A 17,539-nucleotide genomic window follows, 5' to 3' on the forward strand; every position below is an offset into this window, starting at 1 on the left:
AGTAAAATTTTACAGGATTATTGTAAAGATCCAATCAGAGTCTATGAATGCACTTGTTAAATAAAGCATAAAGCCCTACATTAACAAATGAAGTCATTTAGAACCTGTTGCTTCACCTTATTGCTCCACATTGTTAAAGGCAATGAAGAGAAATCCCATAATCAAAATACTGTAGGGCAATGAGCAAGACTAAGAAAAACAAAAGAAATTTAAGTCTTTAAGTGGATGGAAGGGAAGCAAGAATAGAGAAAGGGAATCTTACAGCGACCTAGGCAGTGGCGCCTGACCCACATGCCTTTTTTAGTTCTCCTACCCCTACTGATGGTGTTTGATATATCCTACTTCCTCTTCTAGCGTTATACAAATCCTTCAAGGACTACATCAAAACCCACCTATGCCTTGAAGTCTTTTCCAACTGCTTAGAAATTCGTCAATATTTATTATTTGCCCCAGACTTGGTCATACACTGATATCTTCATATAATTATGTCATAGATGCTGTCTCTCTAATGACATTATAAATTCTATAAAAGCAAGTACTATGCCCTATACTTCTATATCCCTACTAGGCCTAGCACAGTGTTGAGCACTGAGTAGGTACTCAATGAATACTTACTGATTTGTAAAGAAAGAATATAATTAAAGGCTTGGATATCGATCTAGTGAGTTGATCCCCTTCTTTTATTGTTGTTCAGTTGATGTGTCAAGTCTGACCCTTTGTGACCCCATGGACCAACTGTCCATGTTTTGGGGGTTTCTTTTGGCAAAGATACTGGAGTAGTTTGCCATTTCCTTCTCCAGTGGATCCAGTGGATCCTTTTGTCAGGCAATCAGAGGTTAAGTGACTTGCCCAGAGTCACAGAGCTAGGAGGTGTCTGATGCTGGATTTGAGCACAGGTCTTCCTGACTCCAGGCCCAGTGCTCTATCCACTGAGGCACCGGCTGCCTCGAATCCCCTTCAATCCAATGTAAAAATGAATGAATATCGTTTTTGATTGTATTTCCTATCACTGATGAAATATATGACCCTGGCAAGTTACTTCTTAGACAACAGTTTCCTCATTTGAATTTGAGATTATCTTAAGATCTCTTTCACCTCAAAAATTCTAGGATTCTATAAAATTCCTGGCAATAGAAATTCACATAAAGCATGCCAGCCTAGTGAATTTCATGTTGGAATCTGGCATAAAAAGCAGTATATCACAGAGGACAGAGTACTGACCTTTACCTCAGATGACCTAGGTTCAGATCTTTAGATCACTGTGTGAGCATGGGGAAGCCACTTAACCACTCAATGCCTCACTGTCTTCATGTTTACAATGGGTATAATCTTAGTACTACTTACCTCATGTGGCCATTTATAAGGACAGTGCTATGCAAATATTATAGCTACATAATTGGGAGTTATTGTCATTGTAGAACTTTGGTTAAAGGGCCACCAACTGAGCCATAAGATTCACATCCTGAAGACACCTGAAAGCCAAATATTGACTTTGTGGATTATGAGAATCAATAGAAATAGAACATAAGCAAATAGGGACAAAAATTGAGTTTGAAAACAAAGATGATTCTGTATAGTGCCCCACCCATATAAAACATTCAGTTAGACTTTAGCAAACAGGAACTGTCAACATATTATGATTACTCTGACTTGGGGGACATAATAAGAAACTATCATTTTACTGAGTAAAATAAAAAGTCCTGTTTGCATATCTTGCAGTGTTGACTTATTTGAGTGATGTTCTCTTTAAGGGCTGTGTAATCTGAGAAATCTGTGATCCTATGATATTTACATATTCAGGAAGCAGTGGATTAGCTAATATTAGAATACATAGAACCTCCAGGGAATTCCTATATGTTCTTATGCTGTCTCGCTCCCCTACATAAATATGAACTAATGAAATATATTTTTCTAACTCAGCACGAATAACCATATAGCTACCCAATACACACACATATACCACATATATACATATGCATGTATATATATATATATATATGGACATATACATATGTACATATATATATATATATATATATGTTATGTGTGTATACATGTATATACAGTGGTGGGATTTAGCTGGTTTGTACCGGTTTGATAGAACTGCTATCTAATTTTGGGTTGAGTCAGACAAATGGGTTTGGAGCGTGGGTGGGGCCTATGCCTGCCAAGGCAGTGGATAAAGAGCTAGCTTTAGAGCCAGGAAGACCAGGATTCAGGTCCCGCTTCTGATATTTGTTGGGCTTGTGGGACCAGGGGCAAATCACATCACCTCATCAGTGTCTACCAAGACTATAAATTACACAGAAGGTGGTAACCTGCATTGGTAGAAGGAATTTCCTCCTCTACGATTTCTTTATATTAATGAAATCAAGTCTCTATTCTAATTTTCTTGAAAGGAAACTAGTACATGAAATTACACAAACATGTAGTGCAAATCTGTTTTTTAAATTCCATGTATAGTAGTTGCTTATCACAGAAAAATGTGTAAGAAAAATTTGTTCAATATGACTGATAGAACAAAATAACAAATAAATAGTATGGTTTCCACCCAAGATCTCATCAGTATGGTGCCTCCACTGGTGCAGATTGTAAACCATCTATCCTTTTTATTTCATTGTTATTCTTGTCCATGTTTTTCCACAAATCCTCCAAGCAGCACATAAGGTGATGAAGGTCTTTGGTATCTTTCAATATTCTATTTATACCAATGTAACCCTCAGGCTATGCCTCTTACGTAATCCCTCCTTTGTGCTACGGCATCCCCTCACCTCTTCTTGTAGTTATATATCTTTTAAGTCACTTCTTAGGTTCAAGTCATCGTTAGTAGCAGGGTACAATTTATTTGCACTTGTCATATATCTTTCTCTGGTCTTCTGGGTAACTGGCAATTGTGATTCTTCTGAAAGGTGGAATTCCACGATTCTTGGCAATATGACATCACTGGAATATTAGCACAAAAAGATGTGACTAATGGTGGGGGCAGTTTAGAGTCATTGAAATCTCTGTGTAGTTTCTCCACCCTTAGGTGATTGCTAAACTTCCTTCCAACTCTAAGATCTCTTATGGTGAATTTTTTTTTTTGCTAAATTAAAAAAATAAGCTAAGGTTATAAGGCACAAATTAGATAAGAGGCATAAGAGAAAGTTCCCTAGGAATTTTAGAGCTTTCTAGGTAACTTTTCTGGTACTACTGTTCAACTCGAGTTGCTTGGCCTCCTAGGACTTGTAGGTATAAAATTTATACGGTCAATGAAATATTTTCTTGTTAGCCATAAAAGATTGACAGTAGAAGTATACGGATCTTTGACTTGAATTATATTGTACAGTGATTGTGATGCTGTTTTTCTATAAGTACACTAGAAATACTTTTTATAATTCAAAAACAATAATCTGTCTCAGACAATGTGAGCAAGGTTAAATAGAACAATATAGTTATAAAACTGTAAGTGGTAATTGAAGCGTTTCTTTAGAATGCCGAAGAATGCTATAGATATAATGGAAATTACAGCCCATAGATGCTGTTGCTTGATAACATTCAAATTAGATTGAGCATTTTAGAAACATATTTAATATTCAAATTTAAATAGGTTGTGTTTGATGGGGATTGTGGTGAATACCATGGAAAAAACTGCCACAGCACAGGAGCAAAAAGAACTTTATTGAAGTGATAAAAAAGATAAGTAAGGGAAAAGTTTATACTTCTGATAGCAGGGAGAACACCCCCCGCCCCATAACATTTCTGCAGAGTTAGTCAGCTGTATAGCAAGGTCCTGGCTCATAAGTTTGATTTGTAAAGAAGACTCAGTAAACTAGGCCAGAGCAAGTATTTTTTACATGAACCTGTCTGGGGACCAAGCCCAGCCACTGGATCTTGTATGACACATTTCCTCCAATAGTTGAACGCTTGGGTATGATATAATACTAAAGGACAAAGGACAAAAAAGAGAATCTGAGTGCCGGGGCTCAGGCTGGGTTTTAAACAACATGTTTGAAACTAGGAGATACCTTTTGTTTACCTGTATTTACATAAATAAATGTTTCTAGAAAATTATTTGTCTACTGTAAGGACAATAGTGTTGTCATTGTCGCTTTTAAAACATATCATAGCATCTCTACGATCATGTCACTTGTTTCATTTTGTTGCATAAAACATTTCAATGAAAACAAAGGATGTTTAAGCACTTTGAAAACCACGAAGAAATTAGAGATTTATTCTGGACAGTGCTGACATGGCCTAAACAGCTGGATCATATCAAGGGCACACTGACACAAATGAGATTTAAAAAGAACTAGAAGCCCTCCAGGTTGCTGGTAGATCTTCCACTGAGAATTTACAGAAAAACATGGGTAAAACTTAGAATTATAGACTTCTATATCTATATCTATCCCTAGGAGGAATGTTAGAGATAGCTTAGCGCAATATCCTTGTTTACAGCTGAAGAAAATGAGGAGCAGAGATGGTTATTAACTTGGCCAAGATCATGCAAATTGAACTCCTTGGACTTGATTCTTTCCACTGCACCATGAAACTCATAGGGGTTGAGGAGATATGTTGGAATTGTGATGTTCACACAGATGTAGAATATAAGGCAGAGTCTATCTCATTTTTGTATTTGTATCCCCCCTGCCAACTTCTAGCAGAGTTCCTGACACATAGCAAATGTTTAATAAATGACTGTGGTTGATTACAAATTAATGAAAAAAAGAGACCCACCAAAGTACCAAAATATATCCTAAAGGGGGAACTTTCTACTGAACTTAAAAAAATGTGGAACAGAAAAAAATGGGCATATACATGGGGAGATATCCGCAGTTAATTTGTACTCTGAAGACGTGGCCTGAATTACATGGAACTCATCAACACTGATGAAGCACTAACTGCATTCAGGTGCACTTCATTCATTCAGAAATGGGTTATACCATTAAAATTAATGAGGCACTAGAAAGCTTTAACGAATAAAGGAGAATTTTAAAAATATTCTCTAACATATTTTATTCATTTAACAAAAACTTAACCTCTCACTGACTGAGGTATCAAAATTTCTGGTCATTAAATGATTTATTTACATGATTTATTATATTTTTAAGTCCCATTATTTCTTTTTCTCTCCTCCCCTTCCGTGTATATTCTCTACTGAAGCCTTCCTGGTTTAGTTTAATTAAAACAGTGCTTCATTTAACGACCTTTTGTGACTTCAGTTCTTTATTAGAAATTGTATATTTACAATCATCAAAACTACTTTGTACTGGCTAAGAAACAGAGTGGTGGATCAATGGAATAGGTTAGGTACACAAGACACGGTAGTCAATGACTATAGTAATCTATTGGATAAATCCAAAAACTCCAGCTTCTGGGATAAAAATTCACTATTTGACAAAAACTGCTAGGAAAACTGGAAAACAGTATGGCAAAAACTAGGCATATACCAACATCTTACACCATATAAACAGATAGAGTCAAAATGGGTAAATGATTTAGATATAAAGGCTGATACTATAAACAAACTGGGAGAGCAAAGAATAGTTTACCTGTCAGATTTACGAAGAACAGAAGAATTTATGAGCAAACAAGAGATAGAAAACATTATGAAATGCAAAATGGATAAATTTGAGTACATTAAATAGAAAAGTTTTTACACAAACAAAACCAATGCAACCAAGATTAGGAGGGAAGCAGAAAACTGAGAGTTTTTACAACCAGTGTTTCTGATAAAGGCCTCATTTCTAAAATATATAGAGAACTGAGTGAAATTTATAAGAATACAAATCATTCCCCAGTTGATAAATGGTCAAAATAAATGAACAGGCAGTTTTCAGATGAAGAAATTAAAGCTATCTATAGTTATATGAAAAATGCTCAAAATCACTATTGATTAGAGAAATGCAAATCAAAGCAACTCTGAGGTACCACATCATACCTATCAGATTGGCTAACATGACAAAACAGGAAAATAATAAATGTTGGAGAGAATGTGGGTAAATTGGGACATTAATACACTGTTGGTAGAGTTGTGAATTGATCCAACCATTCTGGAGAGCAATTTGGAAGTATGCCCAAAGGGCTATAAAAATGTGTATACCCTTTTGATCCAGCAATACCACTTCTAGGGTTGTATCCCAAAGAGACCATAAAAATGGGAAAAGGACCCACATGTACAAAAATATTTTTAGCAGTTCTTTCTGTGGTGGCAAAGAACTGGAAATTGAGAGGATGCCCATCAGTTGGGGAAGGGGTGAACAAGTATATGAATGTAATAGAATACTATTGTGCGATAAGAAATGATGAGCAGGTAAACTTCAAAAAACCTGGAAAGCCTTAGAACTGATGCTGACTGAATTAAGCAGACCAGGAGAACATTGTACACAGTAACAGTTACAATGAGCGGTGACTAACTTTGATAGACTTAGCTCTTCTCAGCAATGCAAGGATCTAAGGCAACTCCAAAGGACTCATCCAGAAAAAGAACTATGGAATCTGAAGGCAGTTTGAAGTATTATTTGCTCTCTCTCTCTCTCTTTTTTTTGTTTGTTTCTTCTTTCTCATGGCTTCTCCCATTGGTTCTAATTCTTCTTTACAACATGACTAATGTGAAAATAGGTTCAATATGAATGTATATGTAGAGCCTAGATCAAATTACGCTCCGTCCTGGGGTGGGGGGAGGGGAGAGATGGGGAGACAATTTGGAACTCAAAATCTTATGGAAGTGAATGTTGAAAACTAAAAATAAATAAATTAAAACCCTTTAAAAAAAGTTTTCTCTTGGCCATCATTTTTACCTCTGTAACTTTTAACCTAAAGACAAAATGAAAGTGTGTTCTCTTTAAGCCTCTATTATAGACATAAGATTAAAAAGGTGACATCACTAGCACTTCGTATGACAATAAATTAGACTGCCTTTCATTGGTTCAGTCTTAAAAATAAAACAAAAGGCAAACACATGTGGGTGGGAAGAAACAAAACATTTGTCACTATGAGACTTCATTATGTAATTACATCTGCTCATATACCATGCCAAATAAGCAGAGCATTATATTTTACCTCCACTAAAGACCTCCAACGATGACTCATCATGACACAGAGGGATTCTTGAAATCTAGACAATCAGGGTGCAAGTTATACAAGTTCTACCAAGCTGGAGTTTGAACTCCCTGTTCTATTTAATCAATTTCTAGTTATTGCTTTTATTGATTTTGTTGTATCTTCCCTTTATTCTTCTGTGCCTCCCTTAGAGAAATATCAGTTCATGAGGGAAGCTGTTGTGTTTGTCCTTCATTTTTGAAGAGGACCATGACATCAGGTTAATGACAACATGACTTGCAGTTGACTTGGATTTGAGTAAGGGACAGGTTGTGCAAGGTTACCAGCCTCACTTTCTCCTCCAGAGCCATCTGGGTCCAGTGGCCAGAGATTCATCAGGATGACTGGAGATGGCCCAGGAAGCAATGGAAGACCTTGGCCCTTTCAGGCCAAGGCCTTTTCAGGTTCTCACTTTGAGTGAGGTAACACCCATTCACTGAACGGGCCTCTTTAAGAAGCGAGTCAAGGGATGAAATGAAAGCAGGGCTATGTGGCAGAAATTATTCTGTGACTCAGCTGTATCCCCCTCCCTTACCATGATCCATCTCCTCAATGGCCATGCCATCTCACCTCTGGCTCTATACATTCCCTACCCCAACCGTGCTGGGGGCCAACTTCATCTTTTGTAGGGCAGAGTTGCAAACCGGGGCATTGCTTAAAAAAGATGAGGACAAAAGGGAACAACAAGACAGCCCTACCAAGACCATGGGGAAATCTAAGTTCAGATCTCAGCTCTGCCCCTCACCACCTATGTGACCTTAGGCAAATGATTTAACCCTCCCTAGGCCTGAGTTTCCTCATCTATAAAATGAGGAATGATCTGTGAGGGCCCTTCCAGCTCTAAATCTATAAGCTATACGCAAAGTAAGTCTGTAGATAAAAATACAAGTTGATTTTCATGGTGAGGCATTAGCAGCTAGGGGCTCAGTAAAGGAGGTGATATTTGAGCTGAACTTTGAAGGAAGCTTCAGAGGCAGAGGTGAAGAGAGACATGGGGTCAGGCCATGCAAAGACAAGACTAGAGTTGGAAGGTAGTGTGTGAGAAATAAGACAACTTCGGCTAGAATGAAGGCTATTTGAAAGGAAATCATGTATGAAGCTGAAAAGGTCATTTAGATCTAGGTTGTGAAAGGAAGTCTCTCTCTCTCTCTTTCTCTCTCTCTCTCTCTCTCTCTCTCTCTCCTCACGCACACACCCCATATATACACAAATATATGTGTGTATATACATATCTATGTGTATCCACATGTAGATATACATATATATCCATATGTGTATATACAAGAATGTGTATATACACACATACAAGCATGTGCACGAATGCATAAAGGTATATATACATACTACATGTGTGTGTGTTCTATACCAGGTAATATTTTCTCAGACCAAGAAGGAAATAACAACAAAAAAAACCCTCCTCATGTCAAAGTATGGAGCACTTTGAAATTCGTGTTGTGCTCGTTTGTAATTTAGATGGAAGTATTACTTTGAAGCACTGGGTTCCTTTACCACTATGTTTCAAGATTAGAGACACTGATTTTTGAGGGATATAATCCCAGAGGGTCAAGAGGCCAACTCATTGCTGTGATTAATGCTTCCACTCCTGTTTTCTCTCTGTGTTTAATCAAAATATGTGCTAAGGATCTGAGCCCTTGCAGTGAGAACTGGAGCTCCACCTTATGACTGTTCTTCATCGCTTAGCAACCCCAAGCAATCTGTATTCTACTGTTTGTTTCCTTTGCTTGACACTTCAGACACCTGTTTTCTCTTTCATTCCCGAAATAAAGCAGCATTGTTTATAACCTTGCAGTTGCCATTGGGGAGAAAACCAGCTACAGAAATATAAAAGTGACAGGGCTGGCCCACAATAGGTGAGGCTTAGCATGGGTGGTCACAAAGGTAGCTGGGGCCCAACACTCTGTCCTGGTTTCCCGTGTTTATACTTTCATTCTTACACCTGAATGGGAGCCCCCACTTGGTTATCCATGTCACCATGCACTTTCTAATCTTCTCTCTCCTTTGGAGAAGGGACACTCGACCTTCCAGCCTGATTCAACAGATAAGTTCCTTCAAAATCGAATTCCTGGGAATACAAAGGTAAAACAAGACAGCTCCTGCCCATAACCCAAACAGTTCATTCTTTAGTTACAATTGCTGATCTACTGTAGTAGATGCAGTTTCCTCAGCAGGAATAGCCAACACCCTCTAATATCATCGTTGCTGATGAAAAACAGAAACAAAGCAATGGGCAGCAGAGGGTATTGGATAAACAGCTGGTTTCAGAATTAGGAAGACCTAAGTTCAAGTCCTATGTCTAACACATGTCAACTATTGACCCTGGGCATTTTAGTCCTCGGTGCTCTGGACAACATTCTTAAGACTATGAGTGGCAAGACAGTGGTACATTTGTACTGGTGAAGGGAACTCCTCAAGTGGCATTCCTACACTAGTGAAATTTACTGAAGCAGACCCTCCAGATCTCCTTCCCCCCTAAAAAAGAAAAATAAAATTTAAGGTATATATCCTGATCTAGTATATTCAATATACTCCTTACTCCTCCAAGCCCTGATCTGTTGGTTATAATTATGAGAACTATCTAAAATATCTAAATAAAAAAAAATCTGATTTTTTTGCAAAAAAAAAAAATGAAAACCCTTTAAATCCACCCTTCACAGACTTGAAGGTAAATTAAATAATACATAGGGCAGAATTGCAACAACTGAGGGATATCTAATCTTCTTCTCTGCACTGTCTTTGCTCTTCAAACCATTTACCATTACCAGTAATGGAAAATAGCAATTATACTATTTTAATAAAATTAAACAGGAAGGGGATAAAAGAAAAAGGGAATCCCAAGAAATAAAAAATTGCATATAAATGCTATTTTTAACACTGGCAACAATAATTTTGCCAAGAACGCTTTAGAACTGGTTTGAATTGACCAAAAAACCCACAAAAAAACAAACCCCAAACCCTTATATTTTATAGTTGTTCATTCCTTATGAAGATTCACAGGTCTATGCACCTAAAGCTTCTGGCTTACTCATTCAGTTCCTAGCTGTTAGTGAAAATTCCAGATGGAAAACAATGCAAAGATATACTTATGAGGTAATACATACCTTCATTTAATCATGTAAAAAATTTGTTCCAGTTTACCTTTTGTAAGAATACCAGAAAGCCAAGTTTTAGTTACAAGCTCCCTCTTGTGGTCTAAACAGAATAACAGCTTGAATTGGAAGGAATGTGAAGGCCTTACTTCTAGTCCAACCATACATGGTAAATCCATTCTAAACGATCCCCAGCAATTGATTACACAACTTTTTTCTTGAAGATAGGTAGTGATACGTGAACATATTGGTAATATGATAATAATAACAATAATAATCTAGATCAGGTCATTCTACATTGCAACAGTTGTAATTTTTAGTAATTTTCTTTCCTTACACAGCCTAAGTCATATCCTGCAATTTCCACTTAGTTGGTTGCATCTCTTTTTGCCCTCTGGCGGTGACGAAAACAAATTTAAACTTTCTTCCAGAAGAAAGCCTGTCATATATTTTAAAACAACTCTTCGCCATCCCACAAATCTTCTTTTTTTCTGGTTAAATATCTCTAGTTCTATCAACTGATTACCCTACAGCACATTCTGAAGGCTCCTCCATAGCCTGGTCATAAATGTCCATATAGAGGCTGTCCAACTTGTTAACATCATTTCTAAAACATGGAACTCGGAACTGAATATAATACCCCAGCTGTAATCTGGTCAGGGTAGAGTGCAAGCATACTAAGGAGATATTGCGGGTTTGGTTCTAGACCACCACAATAAAGTGCTTATTGCAATAAAGCAAATCACACTAATTTTTTTGTTTTGGGTTTGCATATAAAAATTATATTTACACTATATTATAGTCTGTTAAGTGTGTAATAGTATTCTGTCTAAAAAATATACATACCATAATTTTAAAAAACACCTTATTGCTAAAAAATGCTAACCATCATCTAAGCCTTCAGTGAGCTGCTGGTGGAGTCTTGCCTCAATGTCGATAGTTGCTGATTGATCAGGGTGGTAGTTGCTGAAGTTTGGGGTGGCTGTGGCAATTTCTTAAAATAAGACAACGATGGAGTTTGCTGTATTGATTGCCTTTTCCTTTGAACACTTAGAGATCATTGTAGGGTTATTAACTGGCTTGATTTCGGGGAACAGGGAGGCCTGAGGAGAGGGAGAAAGACAGGGATAGCTGGTAAGTAGAGCAGTCAGAACACACATGCATTTATTGATTAAGTTGGCCATCGTATATGGGCTCGGTTAATGATGCCCCAAAACAATTACAACAGTGACATCAAAGATCACTGATCACTGTAACACATAATAATAATGAAAAATTTTGAAATATTGCAAGAATTACCCAAATGTGACACAGAGACATGATGAGAGCACATGCTATTGGAAAAATGGTGCCAATAGACTTGCTTGATGTGAGGTTGCCACAAATCTTCAATTTGTAAAATATGTACTATCTGTGAAGCCTAATAAGGTGAAGTATGTCTGTACCTCAGCACTATAAATTCCCATCATCTTGAACACACTGCCTATTTTAACATATCCTAATGTCAGTGCTTTTGTGGGTGCCATGTCACACCATCGACTCATACTGAGTTTGCAACCCACCTCAGATATTTTTTATGTGAACAGTACTATCTAGCCATGCTTCTCCCATTTCATACTTGGGAAGCTGATTTCATTTATTTACTTATTTTTTGTTTCCAACATTTGCTTTTATAAGATTTTGACCTCTAAATTTCCCCCCCTCCCTCCACTCTTCTCTCCCCAAGATGGCATGCAATCTGATATAGGCTATACATATTGGATCATATTAAATATACTTCCACATTTGTCATGTTGTAAAAGAAGAATCAGAACAAAAAGGGAAAAACCATGAGAAAGAAAAAATTTAAAAAACAACAAAAGAAAGAGAAAATAGTATGCTTCAATCTGCATTCAGACTCCATAGTTCTTTCTCTGTATGTGGGTAGCATTTTTCATCATGAGTCTTTTGGAATTGTCCTAAATCATTGCATTGCTGAGAGGAGGTAAGTCTAACAAAATTGGTCATTGTACAATATGGCTGTTACTGTGTACAGTGTTCTCCTGGTTCTGCTCACTTCACTTAGCATCAGTTCATATATGTCTTTCCAGGTTTTTCTGAAGTCTACCTGCTCACCTTCTCTTATGGAAAAATAATATTCCATTACTACATATACCACATACCATATACCACAACTTGTTCAGCCATTCCCCAACTGATGGGCATTCCCTCAATCTCCAACTCTTTGCCACCACAAAAAGAGCTGCTATGAATATTTTTGTACATGAAGGTCCTTTTCTCTTTTTTATGATCTCTTTGGGATACAGAACTAGTAGTGATATTGCTGGATCAAAGGGTATGTGCAGTTTTATAGTTCCAAATTGTTCTCCAGAATGGTTGGATCAGTTCACAACTCTACCAACAATCCATTAGTGTTCCAATTTTCCCACATCTTCTCCAACATTAATCATTTTCCTTTTTTATCATGTTAGCTAATCTGATAGTTGTGATGTGGTACTTCAGAGTTGTTTTGATTTACATTTCTCTAATCAGTAATGATTTAGAGCATTTTTTTCAGATGACTATAGATAGCTTTAATTTCTTCTCCTAAAAACTGCACATTCATATCCTTTGACAATTTATCAATTGGGGAATTATATTCTTACAAATTCCACTCTGTTCTCTATATATTTTAGAAATAAGGCCTTTATTAGAGACACTGGCTATAAAAATTGTTTCCCAGCTTTCTGCCTCCCTTTTAATCTTGGTTGCATTGGCTTTGTTTGTGCAAGACCTTTTCAATTTAATGTAATCAAAATCATACATTTTGAATTTCATAATGTTCTCTATCTCTTGTTTGATCACAAATTCTTCCCTTCTCCATAGATCTGACACGTAAACTATTCCTTGCTCTCCTAGTATACTTACAATATCAGTCTTCATATCTAAATTGTAAAACCATTTTGACTTTATCTTGGTATATGGTGTAAGATGTTGGTGTATGCCTAGTTTTTGCCATACTGTTTTCTAGTTTTCCCAGCAGTTTTTGTCAAATAGTGAGTTCTTATCTCAGAAGCTGGAGTCTTTGGGCTTATCAAGCAGTAGATTACCATAGTCATTGACTACTGTGTCTTGTATACCTAACCTATTTCACTGATCCACCACTCTATTTCTTAGCCAGTACCAAGTAGTTTTGATGATTGCTGCTTTACAATACAGTTTTAGATCTGGTACAGCTATGCCACCTTCCTTTGCATTTCCTTTCATCAATTCCCTTGATATTCTGGACCTTTTTTTCTTTCATATGAATTTTGTTATTATTTTTTCTAGTGAAGCTAATTTTTTTAACCCAAGTATGGGCCTTTACATTTCTCTTAAATTTAATCTTATTAGATTTACTCACTCCTCCAGCCCACCTAGATCTTTTTGGATCTTCTCATCTCTCCCTGCTTTGTGTCATCTGCAAATTTCATAAACATGTCATCTATGCCCTCATCAATAAAAATAACAAACAATACAAACACAAGGAGAGAACATAAGGACACTCAACTTAGAGATCTCTCTTTAAACTGTTGTCACATCATGGATAACTTCTTTTCAGGTCTGATGATTCAAATAGTTTTGAATCTACCTAAACACACTATAGCCAGGAGTGTGTTAGTACCAGCCCCAGGAGGGGGGATGTCCCTGCCCTCAGGGAGCTTACAGTCTAAGGGGAATACAATGTGTAAACAAATAAGTGCATACAAGATTCATATAAAGAAGACAGAATGTATTCTTAGAGAGGAAAGTTCTAGCAGCTGGGGTGACCAGGAAAGACCTTTTGCAAAGAAAAAAAAAATGGTGTTTAAGCTAAGTTTTAAAGGAAGCCAGCTCTCCACTTTCCATCTACAGCTCTGCTTGGTTTGAACTCCAAGGAACATGATTCCCCTTCTCCCCTCTCTCCTTCCCTCCCTCCTTTTTCCACTTTCCTTTGTGTGCTGTCTTCCCCCATTACTTTATAAGCTACTTGAGGGCAGGGACTGCCTTTCATTTTCTTAGCACAGTGCCTGGCACATAGTAGGTGCTTAATAAATGTTTATTCTACTATATGATTATATCAGTAAGGCGATAAACACAACATCAACAATAATCGTGAATATGCCTATGTGTAGTTCTGTATGGCAAAGTATGAGAGAGTCTCCATAAAGAAGGTAGAAGTATAACATTTATTCAGACACCAGAGACCATATCCCACAACCAAATGTTCAGCTCCCACAGCCAGGTAGCCCACTTTATCATAACAGCAAAGAACTTAAAACACGACATCACAACATGGAGCCTCGCCATCCCAAAAGCTCTCCGACCCCCTGCTGGGGTCTTCCCAAAAACAAACTCACAGTACAGCTAAGTCAGTCTGTTCAGCTCTAACTATCATGATTAGCAGCCATTAGCAGCCATAACTGCTCTCTCTCTCTCTACATTTCCTTCCTTTTCCTGTCAGGAAGCTCCTCACACCACATGTGACTTAGACTTCCTGTGATATAACCACGTCACATGGCCTATTAATGGGTAGGAAAGATCCTCAAATCTAAATTGCTATTACAATGATACAGTATGGCATGCTATTATATGGTATGGCATGGTATGGTGCGGCATTGTAGCTAAGAATTGGAATTTCAAGAGGCAGAGATGAGGAAGAAGAGCATTCCTGGCATGGGTGGAAAGCAACGCAATGCAATGATGGGTTCAAGCAGATCAGTATAACTGGAACTTAAGAGTTGGTGGAGCTAAGTAATATGTAAAAGAAGGAAGATGTCAGTTATTAAGCATACAATTGACTTTATTGAATGTTTTGATGACATTTAGATAAAAAACATCTACAGCACTGGTATCAAATTCAAATAGAAACAGGGCCACTAAACCACACTTAAGGAATGTGTGCTGCTTTAATCTGGTTCTGGTCCTGTGTCTGACCGCTGGATCTACAGTATTTCCTAGATCTATCTATGGAATAACCCTGTCAAGAAAGGAATTGATGCTATTTTAGTATAACCCATTCTTGATGAAATCACACTAGCTCTAAGAGATCACCATTTGCCTTTATACATGTTTACAAATAATTCCTTTAACAAAACATTCTAAAATGTTTCCAGGAATCAATCAAGCTCTACAGTCTGAGTTTGAAGCCTCTACTCCTTCCCATCTTCCTTAACATAAAGCGGGGTGCATTTGCCCTTCTGCAGCCTTGTGGCACCTCTTCAGTTCTCTGTCATCTTTCTGAGATCACTGGCAAGGGCTCAGCAATCACATCTGCCAGGTCTTTAAGTACCCTGGGATGTAGTTTTTCCAGGTTGGTTGACTTCAACTCATTGAGGGCAGAAAGTAGTCTCTTACCAAATTCTTACTTTAGATTTCAACTACCTGTTAGTTGTTTTTATCCTGTCCTAGAAAGGATCATTATCCCTTTTTTCTTTTTTTAATGTAGCTGGAGAAAAATCTTTTTTTTACTGTTCTCAGCATCACCAGCAATCAGCTCAGCTCTAATACTTTTGACACTGCTTATAAAAACCATGGCATTCCTTTTTATTCATTGTTACCTGCTCTCTCACTTCCATCTTTCTAATTTAGAGTTCCCTTTGCATCCATATGAGTCTTTTTTAGATAACTTCTCCCCTTTTCCACACTGGAGTGTGTGTGCATCTTGACTTTCATTTTTGAGGGCTTTCTATTCCTCTTGGGCCCATACTTCAAGTACATCATAATACCTTAGAAGGAAGATCCTAACTGAACCTTTCATTTGACAAATACGATATGTCTGTCCTCTTCTCCAGATCAAAATAATTGTTTAAGTGACTGTGCACAGAAGAGAGAAAAAATAAAAAACTGCTATGTTCTGGTGTACCTATAGACCTTGCTAATCTCTTTTCTTCTGGCAATAATTGACATCTGCCATGTCTTTTACATACATATGAGCCTTACAACTGTGAAATAAGATACCACAGTCAGTTTTACCTCCATTTTATAGTTGAAGAAACTGAAGCTCATAGAGATGGAGTGATTTAAATACCTATGGTCAAATGGCTAGTTAAGTGTCAGAGGAAGGATATGAACCCAGGTCTTCTAATGCCAGGGCAGCATTCTATCTCACACCACCTTTTGGAAGGGGTATGGCTGTAAGAAATGTTTTTACAAAGGAAGAATACACAGGATTGGATAACTGGCAACGTGGGGTAAAAAGGAAGAGTTGTTAACTTCAAGGTTTCAAACTCAGGGAATTGGATAAAAATGCATTGCACCCCAAACCTGACAAAAATTAATAAATTCAGAAGATTATTTAGTTTTAAGGGGCCCATGATGGGGAGACTGGGGAGTTTCAGCAGCCAAGAAAACAGAATGAAGAAACCTTCCACAGTTGTATTGAAGAAAAGCTTTAATTTTGTTCTTCCACAATTTATATTTAACTGCTAGGTGTGGTGCTATTTGAATTTCAGACAGCATGAGCTCTCTGTGAGTGGGGATTGTTTCATTAATTCAAGTCAGATAGGCACAGGAGCCTTAGGAATAGTAGCACCTCCCAGACTACCATCCTTTTTCCAGACCAGCTCTCAGAGCCAACATCCAGGTTCAGAGGTGTCGATCTCAAGCAACGCTCCTAAGTGAAGCTCAAGTTAGATTAAAATGTAACCTGGAGTTAACAAATAAATAAAAACACGATACCACTATAGCCACTAGGTGGCGCAGTGGATCAAGCATAGGGCCTGGAATTAGGAAGACTTGAGTTCAAATCCAGCCTCAGATACTTACTAGCTGTGTGAGCCTAGGTGAGCCAGTGAATTCTGTTTACCTCAGTTTCCTCATCTGTAAAATGAGGTAGAGAAGGAAATGGAAAACTACTCCAGTATCTTTGCCAAGAAAACCCCAAACGGGGTCATGAAGAGTCAGACACGACTGAAATGACTGAACGACACCACAGTTGAACACAGATAATGTTAATATGTGATTTTCTAAGTCAATATGTGGTCAGTAGGGGATACTTACATATGGTTTAGTGGCTCTGTTTCTATTTGAGTTTGATACCACTAATTCAGGGAAACAGGTGCTGTGGAGAAAGGGGTCAGCCATCCTCACCAACTGTCAGCCAATGACCATGCACAGGGCAGACAAGCCTGCCTTTATAAAGCCACAAGGCAGCATATTCTGGGCAAGTCAAACCACCACCACCACCATCTTGACCACAATCTCCCCTCTGGCTGTTGGAGATAGCCCAGGCCCCTGAACTTGAGTCCTTAGAATAGTATTGCTTCCTTCCCAGCACCCTCAGCTATCATCCTGCCTAAATCCCTGTAGAGATGCAGCCTCAAAATTGCTCCTACAGGTGTTATAGCTACAGC

Source organism: Trichosurus vulpecula, chromosome 1 (assembly GCF_011100635.1).
Source record: "Trichosurus vulpecula isolate mTriVul1 chromosome 1, mTriVul1.pri, whole genome shotgun sequence".
NCBI classification, from domain to species: Eukaryota; Metazoa; Chordata; class Mammalia; order Diprotodontia; family Phalangeridae; genus Trichosurus; species Trichosurus vulpecula.